At 42.2% G+C, this 22,860-nt stretch overlaps 1 protein-coding gene across 1 annotated transcript in view; it reads right to left on the bottom strand.

The window, feature by feature from the left end:
• The window catches only part of nAChRalpha4 (nicotinic acetylcholine receptor alpha4), a 449,450-nt gene that overhangs the window by 40,893 nt on the left and 385,697 nt on the right, over positions 1-22,860 (bottom strand). The window lies entirely within an intron of this gene.

Genomic DNA, 22,860 nt, shown 5'->3' with positions numbered 1-22,860 from the left:
ATTCTTAAGCTTTTTAATTTGTCTATTTCATCGTCAGTTTTTCCTACTATCTGGAAGGACTCTTTTATCATTCCACTTCACAAAAAGGGTGCGAAGGCGGATGCCCAGAATTACAGAGGTATTTCTAAATTGTCGGCAATTCCTAAAGCATTTGAACGTATTATTACTTCTCATTTGCAACATTTATGTTCCTCGCTAATATCACCGTGTCAGCATGGTTTTGTTAAGCGAAGATCGACCACCACCAACCTTCTGGAATTGTCATCTATTGTAATAAATGGATTTAAGAATAAAATGCAGACTGACGTTATATACACAGATTTTAGTAAGGCCTTTGACTCTGTCAACCACTCTCTTCTCTTATTCAAATTAAATCAGCTTGGGTTTCCATGTAATCTATTAACTTGGATTTCAAGTTATTTGAATGGTAGGACTCAGAGGGTTATATTCAAGAACGCTGCCTCAAAACTGATCTATGTGACATCTGGAGTGCCTCAGGGTAGTCATTTGGGCACTTTGCTGTTTACCTTGTTTATTAACGATCTTCCCTCTATCATAACACACTCTCGTGTACTAATGTATGCTGATGATGTTAAGCTTTGTTTATCACATAATGATATAGCGTCGGGTTTCAACTTACAGTCAGATATTGATTGTTTTCAGGGATGGTGTGAGTATAACCTTTTAAATTTGAACTGCCTTAAATGCAACGTTATGACTTTTCATAGGGGTACTCCTACTTTTGTTAGTTACTCTCTTCAAAATACGCCACTCGATCGTATATATTCAGTTAATGACTTAGGCGTTCTTCTGGACCCAAAACTTAAATTTGACTGCCACATAATGTCCACTGTCAGCAAGGCCATGAGTGTTCTTGGGTTTATAAAGCGTTGGTCAAAAGAATTTGATGACCCTTATACAACCAAATTATTATTTACCTCCCTTGTCCGTCCTATTTTGGAATATTGTTCTTCGGTTTGACCGTATTGAGTCGGTACAAAAAAAATTTCTTCTTTTTGCCCTTCGTAGTTTGAACTGGGATCAAAACATAAGGCTACCCTCCTATCAGAGTAGATTACTATTGCTTAATTTACCTACCCTTGCAAATCGTAGAACAATGCTTGGTACTATTTTTATGCAAAATCTTATAAGAGGTGATATTGATTCTGTAGAACTTGTAAACCGCCTAACTTTCAATGTTCCTGTTAGACTAACACGAAATTATTATCCCCTAAATTTGCCACGATGTACATCTAATTTTTGTCTGCACGAGCCCTTTCGCGTTCTATGTAATAATTATAACAACCTTTATCATTTAATTTGCACTGCAACTTCTATCACGGTATTAAAAACTAATATTTTAACTCATTTGCTTCATTCTTAGATGCTTCTTTTATTTTCATTTGTGTCCCGTCTCTATTTGTTTTTTGTATCTTCCTCGGGAACTCGTATTTTTTGCCCACATTGATAAAAGGGCCCCGCGCGTAACAAGCACGTGCTTGGTGTCGTTGGGCCACTTGTTTGTACTGCTCGTAGTGCATCAACGTCCATCATTGTATGTATAATTCGATTCCAAGTATTGATGAAAAAATAATGTACACACACACATTGACGAAAATGTTTTAAAATTCCTACTGGATCATCCGAATTGAATGATATCACCGATTTCATTTTCATTTCAAAAGACTATAACCTTGAAAAAACATTTGAAATTCAAGGTAACAGTTATACACTTCAAGTTGATATAACTACCATGCGATAGTCAGTTTACTTTAATAAGGAATGATCGGTTGAACAACTGTTTGGTTTCCATCAAAAAGTACTACAACCACATCCTACAAAAATCTATCGATCAGATCAGACTGCGAATATATTAAAAAACAAGGAAGAACGCTATAGTCGAGTACCTCGACTATCAGATACCCGTTACTCAAAGGGAAATGCAGATATGGAAGCAGCTAAGCGAGATTAAAATGCGCCACCTACCGGCGGTAGACAGATTTAAGCGTTATGGGCGTTAGAGTGGGCGTGGCAAATTTATTTTTGGATCAATCGATAGGTATTGACGACGCCAATACATTTCAGTTAAAATTTTTTATCTAGCATGCAAATCAGACTGCGAATATATTAAAAAACAAGGAAGAACGCTATAGTCGAGTACCTCGACTATCAGATACCCGTTACTCAAAGGGAAATGGAGATATGGAAGCAGCTAAGCGAGATTAAAATGCGCCACCTACCGGCGGTAGACAGATTTAAGCGTTATGGGCGTTAGAGTGGGCGTGGCAAAATTATTTTGGATCAATCGATAGGTATTGACGACACCAATACATTTCAGTTAAAATTTTTTATCTAGCATGCAAATTGTGGGCTTCACAGGTTTTCGCGGTTTGTGGGCGTTTAAGTGGGCGTGGCAAACTTTTTAGGTCAATCGATAGGTATTGATGAGAACAATACATTTCAGTTACAATTTTCTATCTAGCATCTATACGGTCAATGTGAGGACTGAGGACTCCAAACGGAAGAACAGTATTCTAAATTAGGACGGATAAGGGAGGTAAATAATAATTTGGTAGTGTATGGATCATCAAATTCTTTAGACCAACGCTTTATAAACCCAAGAACAATCATAGCTTTATTTACAGTAGAGGTTATGTGGGAGTCAAATTTAAGTTTAGGATCTAGGAGAACACCTAAATCGTTTACTGAGTATATTCGGTCCAGGGACATGTTCTGAAGAGAGTAACTCATGAACGTTGGCGTTCCCCTGTAAAAAGTCATAACGTTGCATTAAAAATAGTTTAAGTTCAAAAGGTTGTACTGACACCATTCCTGGAATCTATTAATGTCTGACTGCAAGCAGAAACCAGACTCAATATTATTATATGAAAAACAAAGCTTAACATCATCAGCATACATTAGTACACGAGAGGGAGTTACGATAGAGGGAAGATCATTTATAAACAGAGTAAAGAGCAAAGGGCCTGAACGACTGTCCTGAGGCACTCCAGATGTCACGTTGATCACCTTGGAAACAGCGTTTTTGAATAAAATCCTCTGAGATCTACCATTCAAATAACTTGAAATCCAAGCTAACAGATTATTCGGAAACCCGAGCTGATCTAATTTGATTAAAAGAAAGTGGTTTATAGAGTCAAAGGCTTTACTAAAATCTGTATATATAACGTCTGTCTGCAATTTTTTGTTAAATCCATCTATTACAAAAGATGTCAATTCGACAGGTTAGTGGTGGTCGATCTTCGCTTAACAAAACCATGTTGACACGAAGATATTAAAGAGAACCACAAATGTTGCAAATGAGAGGTAATAGTTCAAATGTTTTAGGAATTGCAGACAATTTGGAGATTCCTCTATAGTTCTGAACATTAACCTTCGCACCCTGAAAGAATCTTTCCAGATAGTAGGAAAAACAGATGATAAGATAGACAAATGAAAAAGTTTAAGAATGGGTTTACAAATAGTTCGGGTACAAAACTTAAGCACACACCCAGGGAGTACATCTGGCCCCGGAGAATAGGTAGGCGTTATAGTTTCTAAATCACTTAAGAGAGAACTTTCGGTGATTACAGGAGAAAAAATACAATTTGCCCTGTTTAAGTGATTAGGTTAGCTAGAATTAGACCAAGAAACAGAACTATATGTAGATTGGAAAATCTTAGCAAATAAATCTGCAATTTCGGGATCCGTAGATGCCTCAATAGAGTTTAATCGTACTGATGATGGCAATGCTGAAGACTTTCACTTTGCATTAACAAAGTTATAAAACTGCCTCGGATCCTTTGAAATATAACATGGAATAGCAATGACTGTTAAGTGCATTAAAATTCGTACGGGCCACTACATATCTTAAAAAAATCGGATGGCCTACCCGACATTTTGTACTTTTTATGTTGTAATAAAAATGTATAATAAGTAAATATAACATTTTAAGTAAACTCAATTTACTTAATTTTACTATAATCAAATAATTTACTTTTATATAACAATATTAGTTATTTTTTTTCGATATTCAATAATGCTCCTAAAATATTAGAGCATTCACATGTCGCTGCTCCACGAACATTTTTCCGCCGAAATGTTAGTCGCTAGCCGAACATAACAGAGACGGCTTTCGATGTGTTGACAAGGGCGCAATTCGAATTTTTCCCGACATGAAGATTGAACGCTAGGGTGAACTGGGAGAGATCACTCTAGTGCAGACGCAATTCGTTCAGGATTTTGTTGCGTCGACATGATCTACACCCCTGCAAACTTGCGTCTAGGCCTTTAGACGCAGGGTATCAGGTTGCGTGTGATAAAAATGCGCTAAAGTGGAAAAAACGGCGCATCAATCAGCAGTCGGCGAGTTGATGTGGTTGGCACTCACGGCCCGACCCGCTATTTTGCCTTCCGTTGCAATAGCACACAGCGAAGTAAGGATGCACACAGCGAGCACTTAGTGGGAGTCAAGTATGTCATGCGGTACCTGGCGACTACCATGGAATACAACCTGCCCTACAAGAAGACAGGACAAGCGTTCGTTGGCTATGTTGACGTCGATTGGGGCGGTGATCGGGTTGATCGAAAATCTTTTGCTGGATAACTTTTTTTTTCCTAGTCAGTGGTCCGGTGGTTGTGGCGACGTGGATATTCCGACGGTTCTTTATGTCGATAACTTAAGCGCGTAACAACTAGAGAAATATCAGGTGCATCATACAACTACCAATCATGTAGATAGAAGATATCATTTTGTACGTCAGATATTAAGCGAAGGACAGACTGTTTTGAAATTTACTTCTACTGAGGCAATGATGGCAGATGTACTAACTAGGAATTTAACAAAGAAGAAACACCATAAATTTGTAAGATTGATATTGTTTGGTCCAGCCCTAAACGCAATCAAAGAGAATGCCTTATCTTTTTATCGTCTTCTTCGAAGCCAGAGCAGCAGCAGGTTTCTTTTCGCCCGAGATATTAGAAGTAACTGAACCATAGAGTAATGACCTATATAGAGGCGCCAATTGCTCTGCCGCTCTCTTTAGATAATGAGGGTATGATGCCACCTAGGCGAAAAATGCTTATTTCCCCTCTTTTTGACAAGTTCGATCGATCTTGTAATTCCTTCCCACCTCATTCTGCACCGCTCTTGCTCACTGTTTTGTTTTTGTTTTTAATCGAAATCCCTATTGCTGTTGCTTCGCACCTAAGTTAGCTTCAAACTTGGCCTTGAATTGGCTCTTAGCAGAGGTTGGGCAGAGGTTCGGGCAGAGCAATTGGCGACTCTATATAGATTCTTACTCTATGACTGAACTGAACTGCGGCAGCTGTCGTTTTCGCTTTTCGCCAGGCGCAACTAAATTGAGCTTGCCCGCTTGTAACATTGTCAATTCAGTTGTTGTAAATAGCCACCCAGTCGCAAGTTGGGGAACGTATTTTAAAAAAACATAGTTCTGGGTCGTATCTTTTTTACGCAAAACCGCACGCATGCAAATTTACCAACGAAAATGTGCGTGCTGGGTGCATTTTATTGCGGTGCCTTCTAGATGTGTTTCAGAACTATGCATCCAGAAGCATGCGCAAACGGGTATTCGGGAACGTATTCCGAAAAAAATAGTTCTGGGTCGTATCTTCTTTACGCAAAACAGCACGTATGCAAATTTACCCAGCAAAATGTGCATGCTGGGGGCAGTCTTTTGGGTGCCATCTAGGTGTATTTCAATATAGTGCATACGGGTGCATTTTAGTGGGAATGTAAAAAAACCAAACTCAAACCCGAAGGTTGCCGATTCCCATTATTTTACAATCGTCTTTTTTCGGAACTGTTCTCTTGACAAACAAATAATAAAAACAAAAGGGAACATGCAAAGAAGCGAGCGGTTTTTCTTGTCTCTTGCATTTCTCGTCAGTTGCATTTTTAGTTCTGAAAAGTGAAGTTCGTTCCACGTGTTTTGAAAAAGTTTGTTGCTTTCTGCCACCAATTTTACATCAATACTTTCACAGGTAAGTAAAGTGTAGATAATTTAGTTCAATATGAACACAATAAAATATCACAGTACATGTACGCTGAACATTCAAACTTAAAACATATTAAACAAATAAAATAACAACTATTTGTGTGTAAATTGTACATACAAAATAAACAAATTTTATATTTGTAATGAATATACACATATTTCAAAATATATAATATTCAATTTGCTTTATATTTTTCAGAATCGCAAAAAATGAATGGGCACACCAAGGACTGAACTGCGTAAATGACAAAAGTACATAAACAAGAAGGAAGCACCAAAGCACCGTACAGAAGGGGAGTTACTCCGATCAAAAATTTGTTGCGTTCTTGAATATTGAAATGAACATAAATATGAAATTAAAATCCAGTTTTATGTATTCCTGGGGAAAGCTTCCAGATATTTGGTTTTTGAATGCTTTTAGGTGCATTCCTGGGTACATGTTGCAAGTGCATTAAAAAAGAGTACAACCAGAAGGTGTTTAGTATGTTGCTTCCAGGTGCATTAAAAAAGAGTGCACCCAGCATGTGTTTAGTTTGTTACTTCCAGGTGCATTCCAGATATATGCTCCCAGAAGCATTCAACGGGTGCATCCTTTTTTGTCCCGCACCCGTGTAAAAAGAATGGACTCATCACTTCCGGAACACCTTTTTGATGCCACTTCATAATGAAAGAACGCATGCTGTCATTTACGACTGGGAAGGGTTGATGCTGGCGGAGTAGTGAAGCTCCATGAACTTTCGGATTATTTTTATTCACACATGCGCGTACTGTTGTCTATTGGCAACATTGAAACAATCGCTGGATGCATCATCATTCAGGTATTTTCACAGAAGTTGGACTTGGCCACGCAAACTACCACAAAAGAAAACAATACCATCATGGGACCAGTTCGTTAACTTTCTGGAGCAGCGATGTCAAACTGTGGAAACCGTAGAGCATGTTCTATTATAGCAATCAGTAGGAAACCAGGTTGGAAAATTTAACAAGATAAATAGATCATGTCTAACAGCAAGCTACTCTGCATGCGTTTTCTGTGATGGTCTGGGCCATACCATTTACAGTTGCAGTTGATTTGACAGTCTTGATTTGACTATGATTTGACTTTTGCATCTTGGCACACCATCGCCAGTTTTTCAACCTGCTCACAGCGTGCCAACACAGAATAAAGTTGCAATGCAATGAAGTTGCAACCTACACTAAGCACGCTCATTGCAGTGTCTCCGGCGGCATCCTCGTCCAACTCTACGAAAACGATTTACTAGCCACTGCTGTTGTACTTGTAAAAAATAAGGCTGGTACTCTCGTTCCTTGTCCTGCGGTTTTGGATTCAAGATCGCAAATACGTTTGGTCACTTCTCGTTTCGTTCATTTTCTTCAACTTAGACGCCAGAAATCGGAATCTCTTCTCTCAGGCCTAGGTGATTTTTATACCCGTTACTCGTAGAGTAAAAGGGTATACTAGATTCGTCGGAAAGTATGTAACAGGCATAAGGAAGCGTTTCCGACCCCATAAAGTATATATATTCTTGATCAGGATCACTAGCCGAGTCGATCTAGCCATGTCCGTCTGTCCGTCTGTCCGTCTGTCTGTCCGGATGAACGCTGAGATCTCGGAAACTATGAGAGCTAGGCTATTGAGATTTGGCGTACAGATTCCTGAGCTTCTTACGCAGCGCAAGTTTGTTTCAGTAGACTGCCACGCCCACTCTAACGCCCACAAACCGCCCAAAACTGTAACTCCTACAGTTTTAATGCTAGATAGAAAATTTTAACTGAAATGTATTGTTCTCATCAATACCTATCGATTGACCTAAAAAAAAGTTTGCCACGCCCACTTAAACGCCCACAAACCGCGAAAACCTGTGACGCCCACAATTTGCATGCTAGATAAAAAATTTTAACTGAAATGTATTGGTGTCGTCAATACCTATCGATTGATCCAAAATAATTTTGCCACGCCCACTTAAACGCCCACAAACCGCGAAAACCTGTGACGCCCACAATTTGCATGCTAGATAAAAAATTTTAACTGAAATGTATTGGTGTCGTCAATACCTATCGATTGATCCAAAATAATTTTGCCACGCCCACTCTAACGGCCTTAACGCTTTAATCTGTCTACCGCCGGTAGGCGCATTTTAATTTCGCTTTGCTGCTTGCATATCTCTATTTCCCTTTGAGTAACGGGTATCTGATAGTCGAGGTACTAGACTATAGCGTTCTTCCTTGTTTTACTGTTGAGACTGAAGGATGTTCAGCTGTTATAGACTTAAAATCTCTAAATTCGGAATAATCGGCTTAAATCAAAGCCTTGGTGGTGCCCGCCATAACTAATGATTAGCCAAACTTTACATTTGATATTTCGGACTGGAACATTCCTTAGAATATTCTAGAATTCAATAAGTGCCGACGATGTGCTAATTGGCATAAATTTATTTTAAGCTACCAAGTGGTACGCCTATTCTTCAAAAAACACTTTTGGGGTGGATAGTTACTGGCAGTATTCCTCGAAGTCGCAAGAACGTACTGACAGAAGTTACACAACTAATAGCTAATACATGATCTCTTACGTCGTTTTTGGGAGGTTGAGACCAGCTCTGAGTCAACTAATCCTCGTACAAAAAAAGAGACCCGTTGTGAAGATAATTTTAAAAATACCTTTTCTTGTCTGCCAACCGGCGAATACATAGTTCGGATGCCTATCCTGTGAGGAGTTGAATAACTCCCCACAAGTCCAAGCAGCAGCAGCAACAGATGGCCGGCCGCTTACCAGATACGCGGCGAATTCGCGTGGTATCGGCGCGGCGAGGAGCGGTTGGAGAAGAAGAGAGTTTGGAGACCAAGGATGGGGAACAAGAGAGTTTGGAGACCAAGGATGGAGAACAGGAGAGTTTGAAAACCAAGGAGTGGATAATGAGAGAGTGGCGGGCAGAGCAAGAGTGCCGTGTGCAAAAGGGGACAACGGAACTGCACCGGACTTTGGACTCTACCGTATACTTTGGACCGGGAGAAGAATTTCCACATCACAGCAGAACATCGGTTAGAAGCAGAACGTGAAGGACAAGTGGGTCAAACAGGAGTCATGGACTTTGGACCCGGAGTGGAGAGATTCAGTGGGCCGTGCGCAAAAGGGAAATAACGGTTTCCGGAGGTCCTATATAAGGCCGCAGAGCGCTGGCAGCTGGATTAGTCGATCACGAGGAGTCAAGCCGTCAAGAACAATCAGATACCAAAGTGAACAGTCAGTCAGCCAAATAATCTACAAGGGAACAACAGCAAGTCGAGTCGTCGGAAAAGCAGCGCTGTGGAAGACTACGAGAAGCAAGACGTCGAGACGTTCGGGATTGAGATACGGGGAATCTCCGAATTGAGACGCAGGTAGCTGAGGTCTAGAGGGCATAACACGGCTAGGTAATGGTGGTCGGTTTAACCCTATCAACTAAATCCTGGCGTTACGCCTGGAGAATAACGAGTATAACAAGCCAGAAGGATGAGCGGTCGATCGGTACGGTCTCGAGTGGAGTTGTCCAGGAGAGCCCTACGGTTTCGACTCGTGAAGTCCCGGAGCGGCGTGTCCGAATCCCAAGTATAACAAGCCAGAAGGGAGAGCGGTTGATCGGTACGTTCTCGAGTGGAGTTTTCCAGGAGAGCCCTACGGTTTCCATCCGTGTAGTCCCGGATCGGCTTCCCTAAGCCCGCACGGCTGATTCCCCTCGCGAGTCCGAGTCGTCACGAGCAGTCACCGAGTCGACGCGTCAGGGACGAGCAGCGAGCGAGCATCTTCAGGGAGCCCCGAGGATCTTCAGGGAGCTATAGGACTGGAGCACCGAGTCAACAAGGCGGGAGGTCGTCGAGACAACCAGGACCGTCGGAAGTACCGAAGGACACAAGTGACGAGTCAAGGCCAAGCTACCAAGACATTTGTAATAATATACCCGCAATAAACCTACTACGAACCAGTGAATTCTGTGCTTTCTCACTGAGCTACTGGGCGGTCACGTTTATATAAATTTGGTGGGACGAACACACAATCTAGTGAGCTAGCCGCACGAATCTCGTAGCAGGCAGACCACAAAAATCAGTTCGTTACAGTCCCTTGTTCGACCGGATTTCCAGGGGCTTTGCAAGTATTATCTCCCGTACCACTGCGTTTTTAAAGCAGACAGCTCAACAACGAAATTGCGTGCTGTTTTTGATGGCTCCTAAGCCACAACATCAAGTTGCTCTCTAAATGATATCCTCATAACAGGTTTTTCGACTTAAGCCAAACCATTTAATATCCTAATGCGTTATCGAACCTTCAACGTAGCATTAACGGGGGATTTATGTAAAATGCGTTTGTATGAACTCCTCCGATAGCTACTTCCAATGTATTCTGTGGTGCGACTCGCCTTTGAAAAAAATTGGAATCTACAGGTTAGATACGTTGACTTATGGTACTACTCCCGCATCATTTTTGGCGATACGATCAATGCAACAATTGGCCCAAGATGAGAAGCTGTCATATCCCGTAAGATCTCATGAAGTATTCAGAGATTTTTACGTCAATGACCTCATAACTGGTGGAGATTCGGTAGAAGTTTGGAAGATTTTGGAACAAACAAGAGATTTATTGGCAAATAAAAGTTTCCATATCCGAAAATGGTGATCAAATTTTTCCTGCTGACCTAAATGATGTTCCTCCCCAAGATATGGAAACATTTTTAAAATTTCATGATGGTAGCGATGTTAGCAAAACTCTCGAGCTATCGTGCGATCCTTCGACGAACAATTTTCTATTTTCCAATCATCCTCTAAAATCCTCTGACAAACCAACAAAATGTTTTGTCCTTTCTACCATTGCCAGACTGTATGATCCGCTCGGGCTTATAGGTCCAGTCAAACCCAAGGCTATAATATTCATGCGAAGGTTATGGGCAGCCAAATTAGATTGGGATGATCGCTTCCTATTTCTCTCTACACGGATTGAAAGACAATGTGTAAGGATTTCTCAAGCGTTGCTACGGTTTTGTTTCCTCGGCTGGCTCTGGACATAAGCGTAGATATTGAAGTACATGGATTCTCAGATGCTAGTAACGATGCGTATGGAGCATGTTTTTACATTTTGTCAAGGAATCCTATCCATTTTATGTCTTTAAAGTCCCGAGTGGCCCCATTAAAACGACTTACAACGCCGAAACTTGAGCTGCGCGGAGCTCCCCTTTTGGCGCATTTTATGAATGAATTGGTCAAGATAATTTTATTTGGAGTTAAATATTACTGTTGGTCAGACTCCACAAAAGTTTTATCATGGTTAAAGGGTGAATCAGGAAGATTTTGTAGTTTTCGTTGCCAATCGATTTTCATGAATACAAGACCTCACGGCAAATATGGAATCGCATTATGTCCCAAGTGCATTAAACCCAGCAGACATCTTGTCAAGAGGCGCTGTGCCTAGCGATATAAACTGTTCTAGTCTCTGGTTCAATGGACCTCCATTTTTGCTTCAAGATCCAGCTGAGTGGCCCAAGACACCTCGTCAAGAAAAAAAACTACCCGAGCTTCGCAAGACTCTATTAATTTCAACGACTTTAAGAAATGACATCACATTGGGAATAAAGTTTGTCATTTCTTTCCCGAAGATTCTGCGAGTGTTTGCATACATACACAAATTTGTGTATCATATAAAAAGTAATGGGCTATCTGTCGTAGATGTTTGTAACAGCACAAGGATGTTTATTCGAACTTTTCAGCTTTCACAAATGGCTTCAGACGTATAGGCTGAAAAAGAAAACAAAATGCTTATCAGGAAATCTAGCACCTCTTTCTCCAAAAATAGATGACTTTGGACTTTGGTCTCCTCCAGTTTGAACTATGAGGATCGAAAACCAATCATTATACCTGGAAAGCATTCCATTACCAGAGCTTTGATTTCTCATTTTCCTAAAACCAATTTACATGTTGGCCCTCGGGCGTTGCTAGCAATAATCTGACAACAATATTGGCCGATAGGAGAAAGACGCACAGTTTGAAATGTCGTAAGCAAATGTATCAAATGTTTTCGGGCAAGACCGAGATTGCTCGAGCTTGGGGCTTCAACTATTTTCAACGATCAAGCCACCCCGCCCCAACATTTTGATCCAGTCGAAGCCGGATTTCAAAATCTTTGGATTTTCCTCTCCTGGATTTTTCTTTGATTTTGTCCCAGCAGGCTTGAACCGCTCCAGATAAGTTCCACTTACTATAATTGCCGGTCATACAGCCAGTTTTTCGAACCCTATTTCGACTAACTTTCTGTATGATATATTGTCCAAATCCAAAAGTGATTAGTCCGACGCAATGGAATTGAATATATGTATTTCAATTCCGTTACTTGTGCCCGACAATATTCCAGTTACCTTTGCCCACAATTATACACTTGAAACAATTCCATTAGATATTTCAGTGCTACTATTCAACTAAAATATTTGTCAAATATATTTTCAATTCCAATTGTGTGTAAAATATAACTCAGCCACAGTAAAAAATTCGCGATTATAAAATTTTTCCTTAAGATTTGCACTCTTTATTTTTTACTGTGTTTCAGCTGCGTGTGTATATTTACATAAATATTCTAATACAGTCCACTCTAACTACTCTTTCTAATACAGTCCACTCCAACTACTTTTCTCGACCTACAAAAAAGGCTAAATTATTTCTAAAATGAAAAACAAAGTTAAAACATCCACAAATTAACTCCAGCAAATTTGCAATTTAGTTGTGCAGGTGACAAACAAACGCACCTACATACAAACATAAGCGTAGTCTTTACAATGTACAAGTTAACTAACTCAGCCGGGCGACGGCATTAACCGATCGCCCAAAAGTCCACTCAGCTCATGCATAGCCGGCAAGCACTGCCCGGCAACTGCCGGAGGGCAGCGAACGGAGGGCAGTTACCCTTCCAGCGTAATCATCATAACTCTTCAGTAGATGAGAAGCTAATCAATCGACTACCGGCAGCTTATCGAGAGCTGCTGCGAAGGAAGCTGGACAATTATCATTTCCAGAGATCACAGCTACCCCCATACTAAACCTAATTGGCGCCCATCGTAAAATACCCATTGATATAAAATTGGGAAACCATGTAAGTGAGCCCCTCATACATATATTTTCCCGGAATCTGCATTTGTTAAATATTTAAATACATACACTGCCAGAATATTTTCTGCAGCTCCGGATTAAAGTTGCGTGTGAACATTTTTATTAATTAACAACTCGTTAATTGTTTGAAAATTTAATTGGTATTATCACATGTGATATTGTGACATTGTAAATGTTTATCGTTGTATGTTGTTTGCATTGTTTACATTTTTTAAATAAATATCTTAGTACCAAACGTTATTGCCCATATATCAACCAGACTTATTAAATATCCCAGACTAGGCGCAAAGGAGCTGCTGGAAAATAAATTAATTTTGCATTTATTGAATTATTTTTTTGGCGAGTGTCACTGTCTCATTTAAATTATGTGCGTTTAATTCACCCTTTATATGTAGCTGTTTTTTTTTGCTTGCACCGAAATTCTTTGTGTTAGCTTCGCAACAATCTTGGGTTTGTCTTTTTATCGCTCCCCACTTTACTACAACACTCGAACTCGACACCCCGACGTTTGTATTCCAATTTTGTTAGCTTCGCTTTTTTGTCCATCAGAGCGGCAGCTCTGCCACCACGGTCCCTCGAGTGTGGCAATTTTTTGTTCCTTCGTTACCAAGCGGCGACTAGGCCAGCGTAGGGAAGATCAATTACGTCAGACTATTCAGGAACTGGCCAGCCAAGTGGCGGCGATACAAATCGAGCCCGCCCAAGCAGTAGCCCCTCAGATGAAAGTTTATGCACCTATAGATATAAACAGGGACATAGTTTGTAATGAGCCGCTAGACGCTGTCAAGTGCCTGCCCGAAATTGGGGGAACCCAGGAGACATACGTCCCCTGGCGGCGAGCAGCAGTAGGCGCGTATTACATATTTAAGAACTTCGGGGGTAGTTTACGCCATTATCAGGCGGCTATTATTATTAGGAGTAAGATTAGAGGCCCTGCCGATGCCGTACTATCATCATTTGGCACCGTGTTGAACTTCGATGCGATTATAAATCGACTCGATTTCACATACAGTGACACGCGAACAATGCACGTCATAGAGCAGGAGATGGGTACCCTCAAACAGGGAAATCTCTCGCTTCTACAGTATTACGACGAGGTGGAAGGGAAGCTTACCCTCCTCACTAATAAGGCAACTATGTCATATGAAGCCTCGGCAGCACAAGTTTTATGCGAAAAATTCCGGGATAATGCCCTCCGCGTATTTATCTCTGGACTAAAACGCAGTCTCACCGACGTCCTCTTTTCGGCAAAGCCGAAGGACATGCCATCAGCACTTGCATTGGCTCAAGAAGTGGAGTCCAACCATGAAAAGTACACCTTTGCATCATCTTTTGCAGGAAGCCAGGAGGATAGGGACAAAAAACTATTTCCGAAGGCGCAAGAGCGCCAACAGGCCAATCCGTACTTCAATAAATAGCATAAAGCTCAAGTACACTCTGCTCCACGCAGTGATAGGCTTCAAAGAAATACTCCCGAACCCATGGATATTGACCCGTCACTGTCCAGGATGCTTAAACCATCTCAGGCCCCGGCATACCAAAATAGGAAGCCGGCCGCGTCCGATCGATCGGGACCACATAAAAAACAGAGGGTTTACCATGTCGCGCAAAGCGCAGGCGATGTAGAAGAAACATACACCACCGCAGCTTGTAGCGCGGCCCAAGAAATTAACGACGACGCCATTTGCGAGTACGACTCGGACGTCATTAATTTTTTAGGGGAAAACCCCTGCTACCCGTCATCAGATGAAGAGTAGCGGGGATTGACATGAAGCTTCTCGTCGAAAAATGTTATCCGACCATATGAGGGATTGAGAGGCGTCCGCCCGGTAGAATCGCCATTTAGAATCCATTCTATTCATGGCGCCACCACTATTATTCATCTTACCTGATTTGTCATCCTTTGATGCTATTGTTGGTCTTGACCTGTTAAAACAGGCAGGGGTATCGCTTTGTATAGCCTCCGGCCACCTCAAATGGGGCAACGAAGTAGAAAAAGTCGAATTTCAATCATGCACCGATGTCAATTTTACTAACGTAGGTTGCCCCGATGCACCGCCTCTAGCTAGGGATGCTTTTGTAAAAATGCTTCGCGACAGGAAGAAAGCCTTCGCGGAGTCCAACGAAGCCCGTCCTTACAACACGTCGGTGGTTGCCACCATCAGAACTGTTAGTGAGGAACCCATTTATGCAAAACTTTACCCATACCCAATGGGAGCGGCAGATTTCGTCAACAGCGAAATTCAAGACTTGCTGAAAAATGGCATAGTTCAAAAGTCGAAATCCCCCTACAATAACCCAATATGGGTGGTAGATAAAAAGGGCGTCGACGAATCGGGAAACCGAAAAATGCGGCTGGTGTTGGACTTTCGCAAATTGAACGAAAGGACGATACCCCGATCGGGGTATGCCAAACATCTCTATGATACTTGGAAACTTAGGCAAGGCCAGGTACTTCACAATGCTAGACTTAAAATCTGGCTACCACAAGATTACACTGGCAGAGCGCGACCGCGAAAAAACTTCCTTTTCCGTAAATGGGGGGAAATATGAGTTTCGCCGACTACCATTTGAGTTGAAGAATGCTGCCAGCATCTTCCAGAGAACCATTGATGATATTCTACGAGAACAGATCGGCAAATTCTGCTATGTTCACGTTGATGATGTTATCGTTTTTTCAGAAGACGAAAACGCCCACATCCGGCACGTAGACTGAGTTCTTAAGAGCTTACACGATGCTAACATGAGGGTGTCAGCACAGAAATCACGTTTTTTCAAAAAAAAAGCGTTAGCTTTTTGGGATTCATTGTCACCAACAACGGTGCCACTACTGACCCAGATAAAATTAGGGCCATTCAGGAATTCCCCGACCCTAAAAACATATTCGAGGACAGGTCATTTTTAGGCCTGGCTAGCTATTATCGATGCTTTATTAAAGATTTTGAATCGATAGCTAGACCCGTTTCTGACATTCTAAAAGGGGAAAACGGATCTATCAGTAGGCACAGATCCAAAAATATCCAGGTGCAGTTTATTGAGCAGCAACGGCTGGCTTTTCAAAAATTGCGTAACATTCTGCCTTCCGAGGATGTCATCCTCAGGTACCCCGATTATAAAAAGGCGTTCGATCTAACGACGGATGCCTCAGCACATGGCATTGGCGCAGTGTTATCCCAAGAGGGACGACCTATTACTATGATCTCGAGGACTTTAAAGGATAGGGAGGTTATTTATTCTACCAACGAAAGGGAGCTAATAGCCATAGTTTGGGCACTGGCCAAATTGCGCCATTATTTATATGCAGTCAAGGATATAAATATATTTACTGACCACCAACCATTGACTTTCGCAGTGTCGGAATCCAATCCGAATGTGAAAATCAAAAGGTGGAAAGCTCGCATTGACGAGTCTGGCGCTAAAATTTTTTACAAACCCGGCAAGGATAACCTCAACGCAGATGCCCTCTCCAGACAGCAGAGGGCAGGAGGAGGAAGAAGCTTATTCGTGTGCGGCCACTATTCACAGTAAAATGTCGCTAACACAGACAATTGAAGCCACGGATAAACCTTTGAATTGCTTTCAGAACCAGATAAATCTGGAGGAAGCGCGCTTTCCGTCGAAACGCACCTTCGTGCTCTTCGGAAACAAGAAACGTCATGACATTAACTTCGTATGCAAGGAGTCGTTGCTTGAGGAGCTCGCAGACATTATTGTCCCTAAGGGCGTAAACGCCATTCATTGCGATTTGCACACGCTAGCGATGATACAGGATGAATTGGTTCGGCAATTCCCAGCCACCAAAATTTGGCACTGCAAAAACCGTTTTACCGATATTTTTGCAGTCGCTGAGAGGCGAGAAGTCCTCACTGCTGAGCATAATAGGGCCCACAGATCGGCACAGGAAAATGTTAAACAAGTACTCTCAAAGTATTACACTCCAAAAATGGCAAAGTTGGCGAACGAAATCGTCACTAACTGCAGGACATGTGCCAAGGCAAAGTATGACAGGCACCCAAGGAAACAAGAACTCGGTGAAACGCCAGTCCCGTCGCGGGTAGGAGAAATGCTACATATAGACATATTCCACAGATAGGAAATACTTCCTTACGTGCATTGACAAATGTCAAAATTTGACATGGCTCAGCCGATTCCATCTAGAACCATTGAGGATCTTAAACCAGCCCTACTACAACTCTTGAACGTTTTCCCCAAAGCTAAAGTCATCTATTGCGACAATGAGCCGTCATTGAACTCGCACACTATTTTAACCATGCTGGAAAACCACTTCGGCGTTAGCATCTCGAATGCTCCGCCCCTCCACAGCGTCTCAAACGGACAAGTGGAACGTTTCCACAGCACCCTAGTGGAGCTCGCTAGATGCCTTAAAATTGACAAAGGCATTAGCGACACCGTGGAGCTAATTTTGCTGGCCACTGCCAGGTACAACAAATCTATCCATTCGGTCATCGACAAGAGGCCAGCCGATGTGGTTATGGTACAATCGAGTGACCCACAGTACGAAATTCAGGGTAGGATTAGGCAGGCCCAAGACAAGCTTAGAGCCAGGGAAAATTCTTCCCAACAAAATAGGGTGCTTAAGGTTGGCGACAAAGTCCTAGTGAAATCCAACAGGTGGCTAGGCAACAAGCTTTCACCGTTATGTGAGGAGAAAACTGTGAAAGCGGACATGGGGACCAGAGTCCTCATTAAGGGGAGGGTAGTCCATAAGGACAACCTTAGGTAGGCGAAACACAACCATGTTGTCATTAGTTTGGTAAATTTTTTATTATTTTCACTGTTTTGTTATCATTACGCTTAATCATGCTTTACTCTTTATGTTTGGTGGTGGGCTACATTGTTTCAAATAAACACTGCATTACATCCAATTACAGGTTTACGTCCATATCCCTGGTATCCCTGTTGACCTTAACATCGGCCCACGTCACGGACTACTCACAGGCTAAACATATTCCCATCATTTATGGTCGAATTCTAGTATGGGAAGAATTCGCATTCGTTACACACTCGTCGAATCTCTCAGAGTATAGGCGCGTGGTGGAAGAAACTAATGGCATGACCAGCATGTTTCCCCAGTCACACATGCAGAAACTTTTGAGCGTCGATGTCGCTCACCTGCGTAACCTGCTCGAGTCGTTGAGCATCCACCATAGAGTAGCTAGAAGCTTAGACTTCTTAGGAACAGCGCTAAAGGTGGTGGCAGGAACGCCGGACGCAGAGGATTTTGAAAAAATTAAACTATATGAATTTCAGTTAATTAATGCAAACAATAGTCAGATAAACATCAACAATAAGGTTCAAGACCAAATCAATAATATTTTCGCCACTGTCAATCAACTTCTGAGGTCGGCTAAAGGAGCCAAAATTGACTCGGGGCACCTATATGAGATGTTGTTATCTCGAAATAGGATGCTTACAATGGAGCTGCAAAATTTATTACTGGCAATAGCGCTTGCTAAAGTCAATATTGTTAGCTCTAGTATACTAGACCATGCAGTCCTGGAAGGTATGTGGATGGAGGAGCCCACAGATACTCCCATCAAAGACATATTGTCCGTTGCGTCCGTGAAAATATTTCAGGCCAATAACATATTGCGTTTTATTATTTAATTCCCTAAAATCAAATCGGCGTGTATTAAAATCACTATTTTCCCCGTGTCACATCACGACATGATGCTCAGGCTCGAGGACAAGATCATAGCGGATTGTGATGGAGAAATCCATTGCTCCGTAACATCTGGAGCTACATTTTGCCAGCTGGCGCATAGAAGGTCGTGCACCCAGGAGCTCCACGCTGGGGGCATAGCGCATTGTGACATCCAGCACAGCGATCTACATCCCGTTACCTACGTAGATGAAGGCATCATTATTGTAAACGATCGTCCGGCACGTGTGAGTGTGGATAATGACACTTACATCCATATAAGAGGCACTCACCTCATCACCTTTTCCTGAGAGTGCCACGGTTAATGAAACCCGTAATGTCAACAATGACATGGCCCAAAAAAGGGCCCCAGGAGTAGCTAGCTCGCCCTCCCTGAATATTACTATGGAGCATAACATACTCAGTCTTCCATACCTTCACTGCTTGAGTGAGCGTAATCTGGAACACATTAAAAGATTCGGGGAGTATATCAACGACTAACATTCACATCAGATAGTACTAGTCGCAGGAGCGATATGCTGCGCGTTGATCTGCGTCGGCTTAACTTATCGGCGAGTCATCCAGGCCAGGAGATCTGCGGCCCAGATAGAAGAAGTAATCGCCCAAATAGGGTCGGCCGAGGACGGCCTTACTCCTGAGGGGGGAGTAGTTAACTAACTCAGCCGGTCGACGGCATTAACCGATCGCCCAAAAGTCCGCTCCGACCAAACTGCTGACACAGCGTCTGGCCGGAAGCTCATGCATAGCCGGCAAGCACTACCCATTGGTGTCGCCGCTATGAAGTTCAATAATGTTAGCTTTTAGATTCAGTTCATTTTCAACATACAAAGAATAAAGAACACAAGTTCATTCTGAAATAACTCCGGCAACCGCCGTATAACTTCTTATTACTTAAAAACTGACTGAGTCTCTAGGCCAGCAGCGAACGGAGGGCAGTTACCCTTCCAGCGTAATCATCATAAATCTTCAGAAGATGAGAAGCTAATCAGTCGACTACCGGCAGCTAATCGAGAGCTGCTGCGAAGGAAGCTGGACAATTATCATTTCCAGAGATCACATTGAGGACTGCAGCGAGGGACTCTTCTGCAGCTACCCCCATACTAAACCTAATTTACATACCGATATTTCGCCAGAGCACAGTGGGTCAAGGGCTCACAATAAATGTTCCCTTCAAACAAACAAAATTAAAGTCCGTAATTCTTTACATAAGTCCGACCATCCGATGCAATGGATGACTGTCTGATCCACTTTGAGGTCTCTGTGAACGCTCCAGGTGCTCCTACCCCAACGTTATCCGCCTGTAAAATCCGACGAGATCACTTCAATTCCTTGTGGCAAAAGGTAAAGGCAGCATACGACGTATGCTCCGACTGCATTATAGCTGCAGGCGAGAGCGTCGCTAACACGAAATCCTTATTAAAGTCCAAGTATTACCAAACGTACTCCACTTATGAAATATTTGTCGCGCAGCTGATGGAACAAATCCAAAAAGGCTCCTCCCAAATACCTCAAGCTCCAGATACTCCGGCCCAAAATTCCACGTCGTTTGGCTGTCGGCTCCCTCCTATCGACACAGAGGTTTTCTCTGGCGATTATCTTCGCTGGCCGACTTTCCGGGACCTTTTCACGGCAATATACATAGACAATCCGAGTCTAACGCCCGTTAAAAAAAATATTCCATTTAAATTGAAAAACAAGTGGCGAAGCTCATTCCATAGTTTCAAGATCCCCACTCACCAATGATGGCATTCGCTCAGCCTGGAATAACGAAACTGAGCGTTTCGAAATTAAGCGATTGCAGGTGAACAGTCACCTGAAACCACTTTTCAATGTGCAATCCATAGCACAGGAGTCGGGAGCAGCCTTAAAGGAACTTCAACGCACTTTTCAAGGTGGCTTAACTTTCTTAAAATTTTCCGGTGTTAATATTGAGAATAGGGACCCTATCCTGGTTTATATGTGCTCGACAAAACTACCAAAGCTCACTCTCTCATTATGGGAGCAGTCCATCCAATATAAAGCCGAAGCTCCTACGTGGCTTGAGCTTGATTCCTATTTGACATAGCGCCATCGAACTCTTGAGGCCGTCGATAGCTTCCGATCTGCCAATTTCCACCACGTCCAGTCCAAAGACACAAATCGAGTGGCAGAATTTCCAAAAACATATTTCTTCAAATCAAGGCTAGTTCCGATACCCAAAGACTGTGATCTGTGTTCGAAGAAGAACCACCCCGTGCGTATATGTCCACGCTTCCTACAAGTGACGGAAGACGATCGCCTAGCCTATATTCAAAGAAAGAAGTTGTGCTCCAATTGCTTTGCAAGCAGCTATCAATTCCGGGATTGCAAAAGCGCTCACAACTGTCTAACTTGCCAAGATTGCTGCATCGAAACAGCGGCCCTACTACTCCGCCGATTCCATCCGACCCTCCAAGGCCAGTATCCGCCTCAGTTCCACACATCATTTCGTCCTATTCAGCGCAAGTTTCCGTACAAAAAGTCCCTCCTAAGAACACTCCATCCGAATATTAGGTTCCATACCCCACCTTGGATGGCAGACGTATTCATCGTATTATCGAGGTACTAAATTCTACCAATGCCGAGTCTGCCAAATGTTTACGTTAAAAGGGCGTTTAATATCAGGAGGCAGTGTCGAGCGGCAGTTTTATACAGATGTCTACATCTCGCGCTCGCACTCCCGTCCGCTCTCCCTCTCCATCTCTCCCCTAAGTCTCCGCTTTGGAGCGCTTAAGTTAAGTTAGGCTAAGTAGTTCTTTTTTCCAAGTGTACAAATAAACATCTATGCACGTCGCGTAAAAACCCCAAAGTACCCCCGTGTTTTTTGCGTACCATTCGATCTTGGGGCTTCAACGATTTTCAACGATCAAGCCACCCCGCCCCAACAAGCCCTAAACGCATCCAAAGAGAAGGCCTTGTTTCTTTATCGGACTCTATGTTTTGCTTTTAACAGAGTCGAAGTAAGAAGGATCAGTCGCTAATAAACTCTCAAGCTAACCAGTTCGCGTGCGTTTTTGTCTCTTGCGCTGGTAACGTTCATACCCTTAAATACAAATATTAGGTTTTTAATAATTTTAATTTTAGTAGTAATCTATTTCTTTCTGTTCTTAATGAGTTTTCCTCATATATTTATAAATATTAAAATTATAACCAAAACAAGATTGTGAAATTGTTAACATTGATTAGAAGGAAAGAGATAAATATATATTGTGATATTGAGGTAGTAAACCATTTTAGAATGTAGGAGGAGTTGGATAAACTTGAGAAAATTTGTCAGAATGGGTGCTACAAACTAATATTAACCTTCGGGAATTCTACAATTCAATAAAACAGGAAATTAAACTGCAAATATTAATCGGCTTTCATGGGATTGCGGGTGGAAAATTAAATTGTAGGTAAATACCAAATTACAAAATGCATTGTTGCAGAATGTAAGTGTGTTAGAGTAAAATTGATCTGAACAGACATCTTAATTTGATGTTTTATAGTTTCAATGTAATAGCTTCACTTAAAATCAAGGATGAAAAATAAATGGACAAAGCGAGATTGCAATGCTCCACCTTCCCGCTATGATTATGTGGGCGGTAGACAGATTTAAGCCCTAGGGTGTAAGAGTGGGCGTGGCAAACTTTTTTTAGCTCAATCGATAGGTATTGTCGAGATGATACATTTTAGTAAACATTTTTTTTTTTTCTACCATGAATCCAAAAGCAACATCCTAGAAAAGCGCCGGGCTTCGATGGCATTGATAGCAGAATCGGCAAGGCTTTGCCTAAAAAGGGAATCCTGTTCCTTGTTCTCCTGTTTAACTCAATGCTACGTATCCACCACTTTCCCTCTTAATGGAAGTGTGCTGTGATAACGATGATACCCAAACCAGGAAAACTGGAGAACCTTGTCCAGTCATTCCGACCGATAAGCTTGCTACCCATATTCTCTAAAATATTCTAAAGAAGCTTTCAGGATGGCATTCCCGACCACCAGTTTGGTTTTATGCATCATCATGGAACCCCAGAGCAAGCA

This window comes from Drosophila suzukii, chromosome 3 (genome assembly GCF_043229965.1).
Source record: "Drosophila suzukii chromosome 3, CBGP_Dsuzu_IsoJpt1.0, whole genome shotgun sequence".
Classification (NCBI taxonomy): domain Eukaryota; kingdom Metazoa; phylum Arthropoda; class Insecta; order Diptera; family Drosophilidae; genus Drosophila; species Drosophila suzukii.
This window is presented reverse-complemented; position numbering and strand designations above follow the sequence as displayed.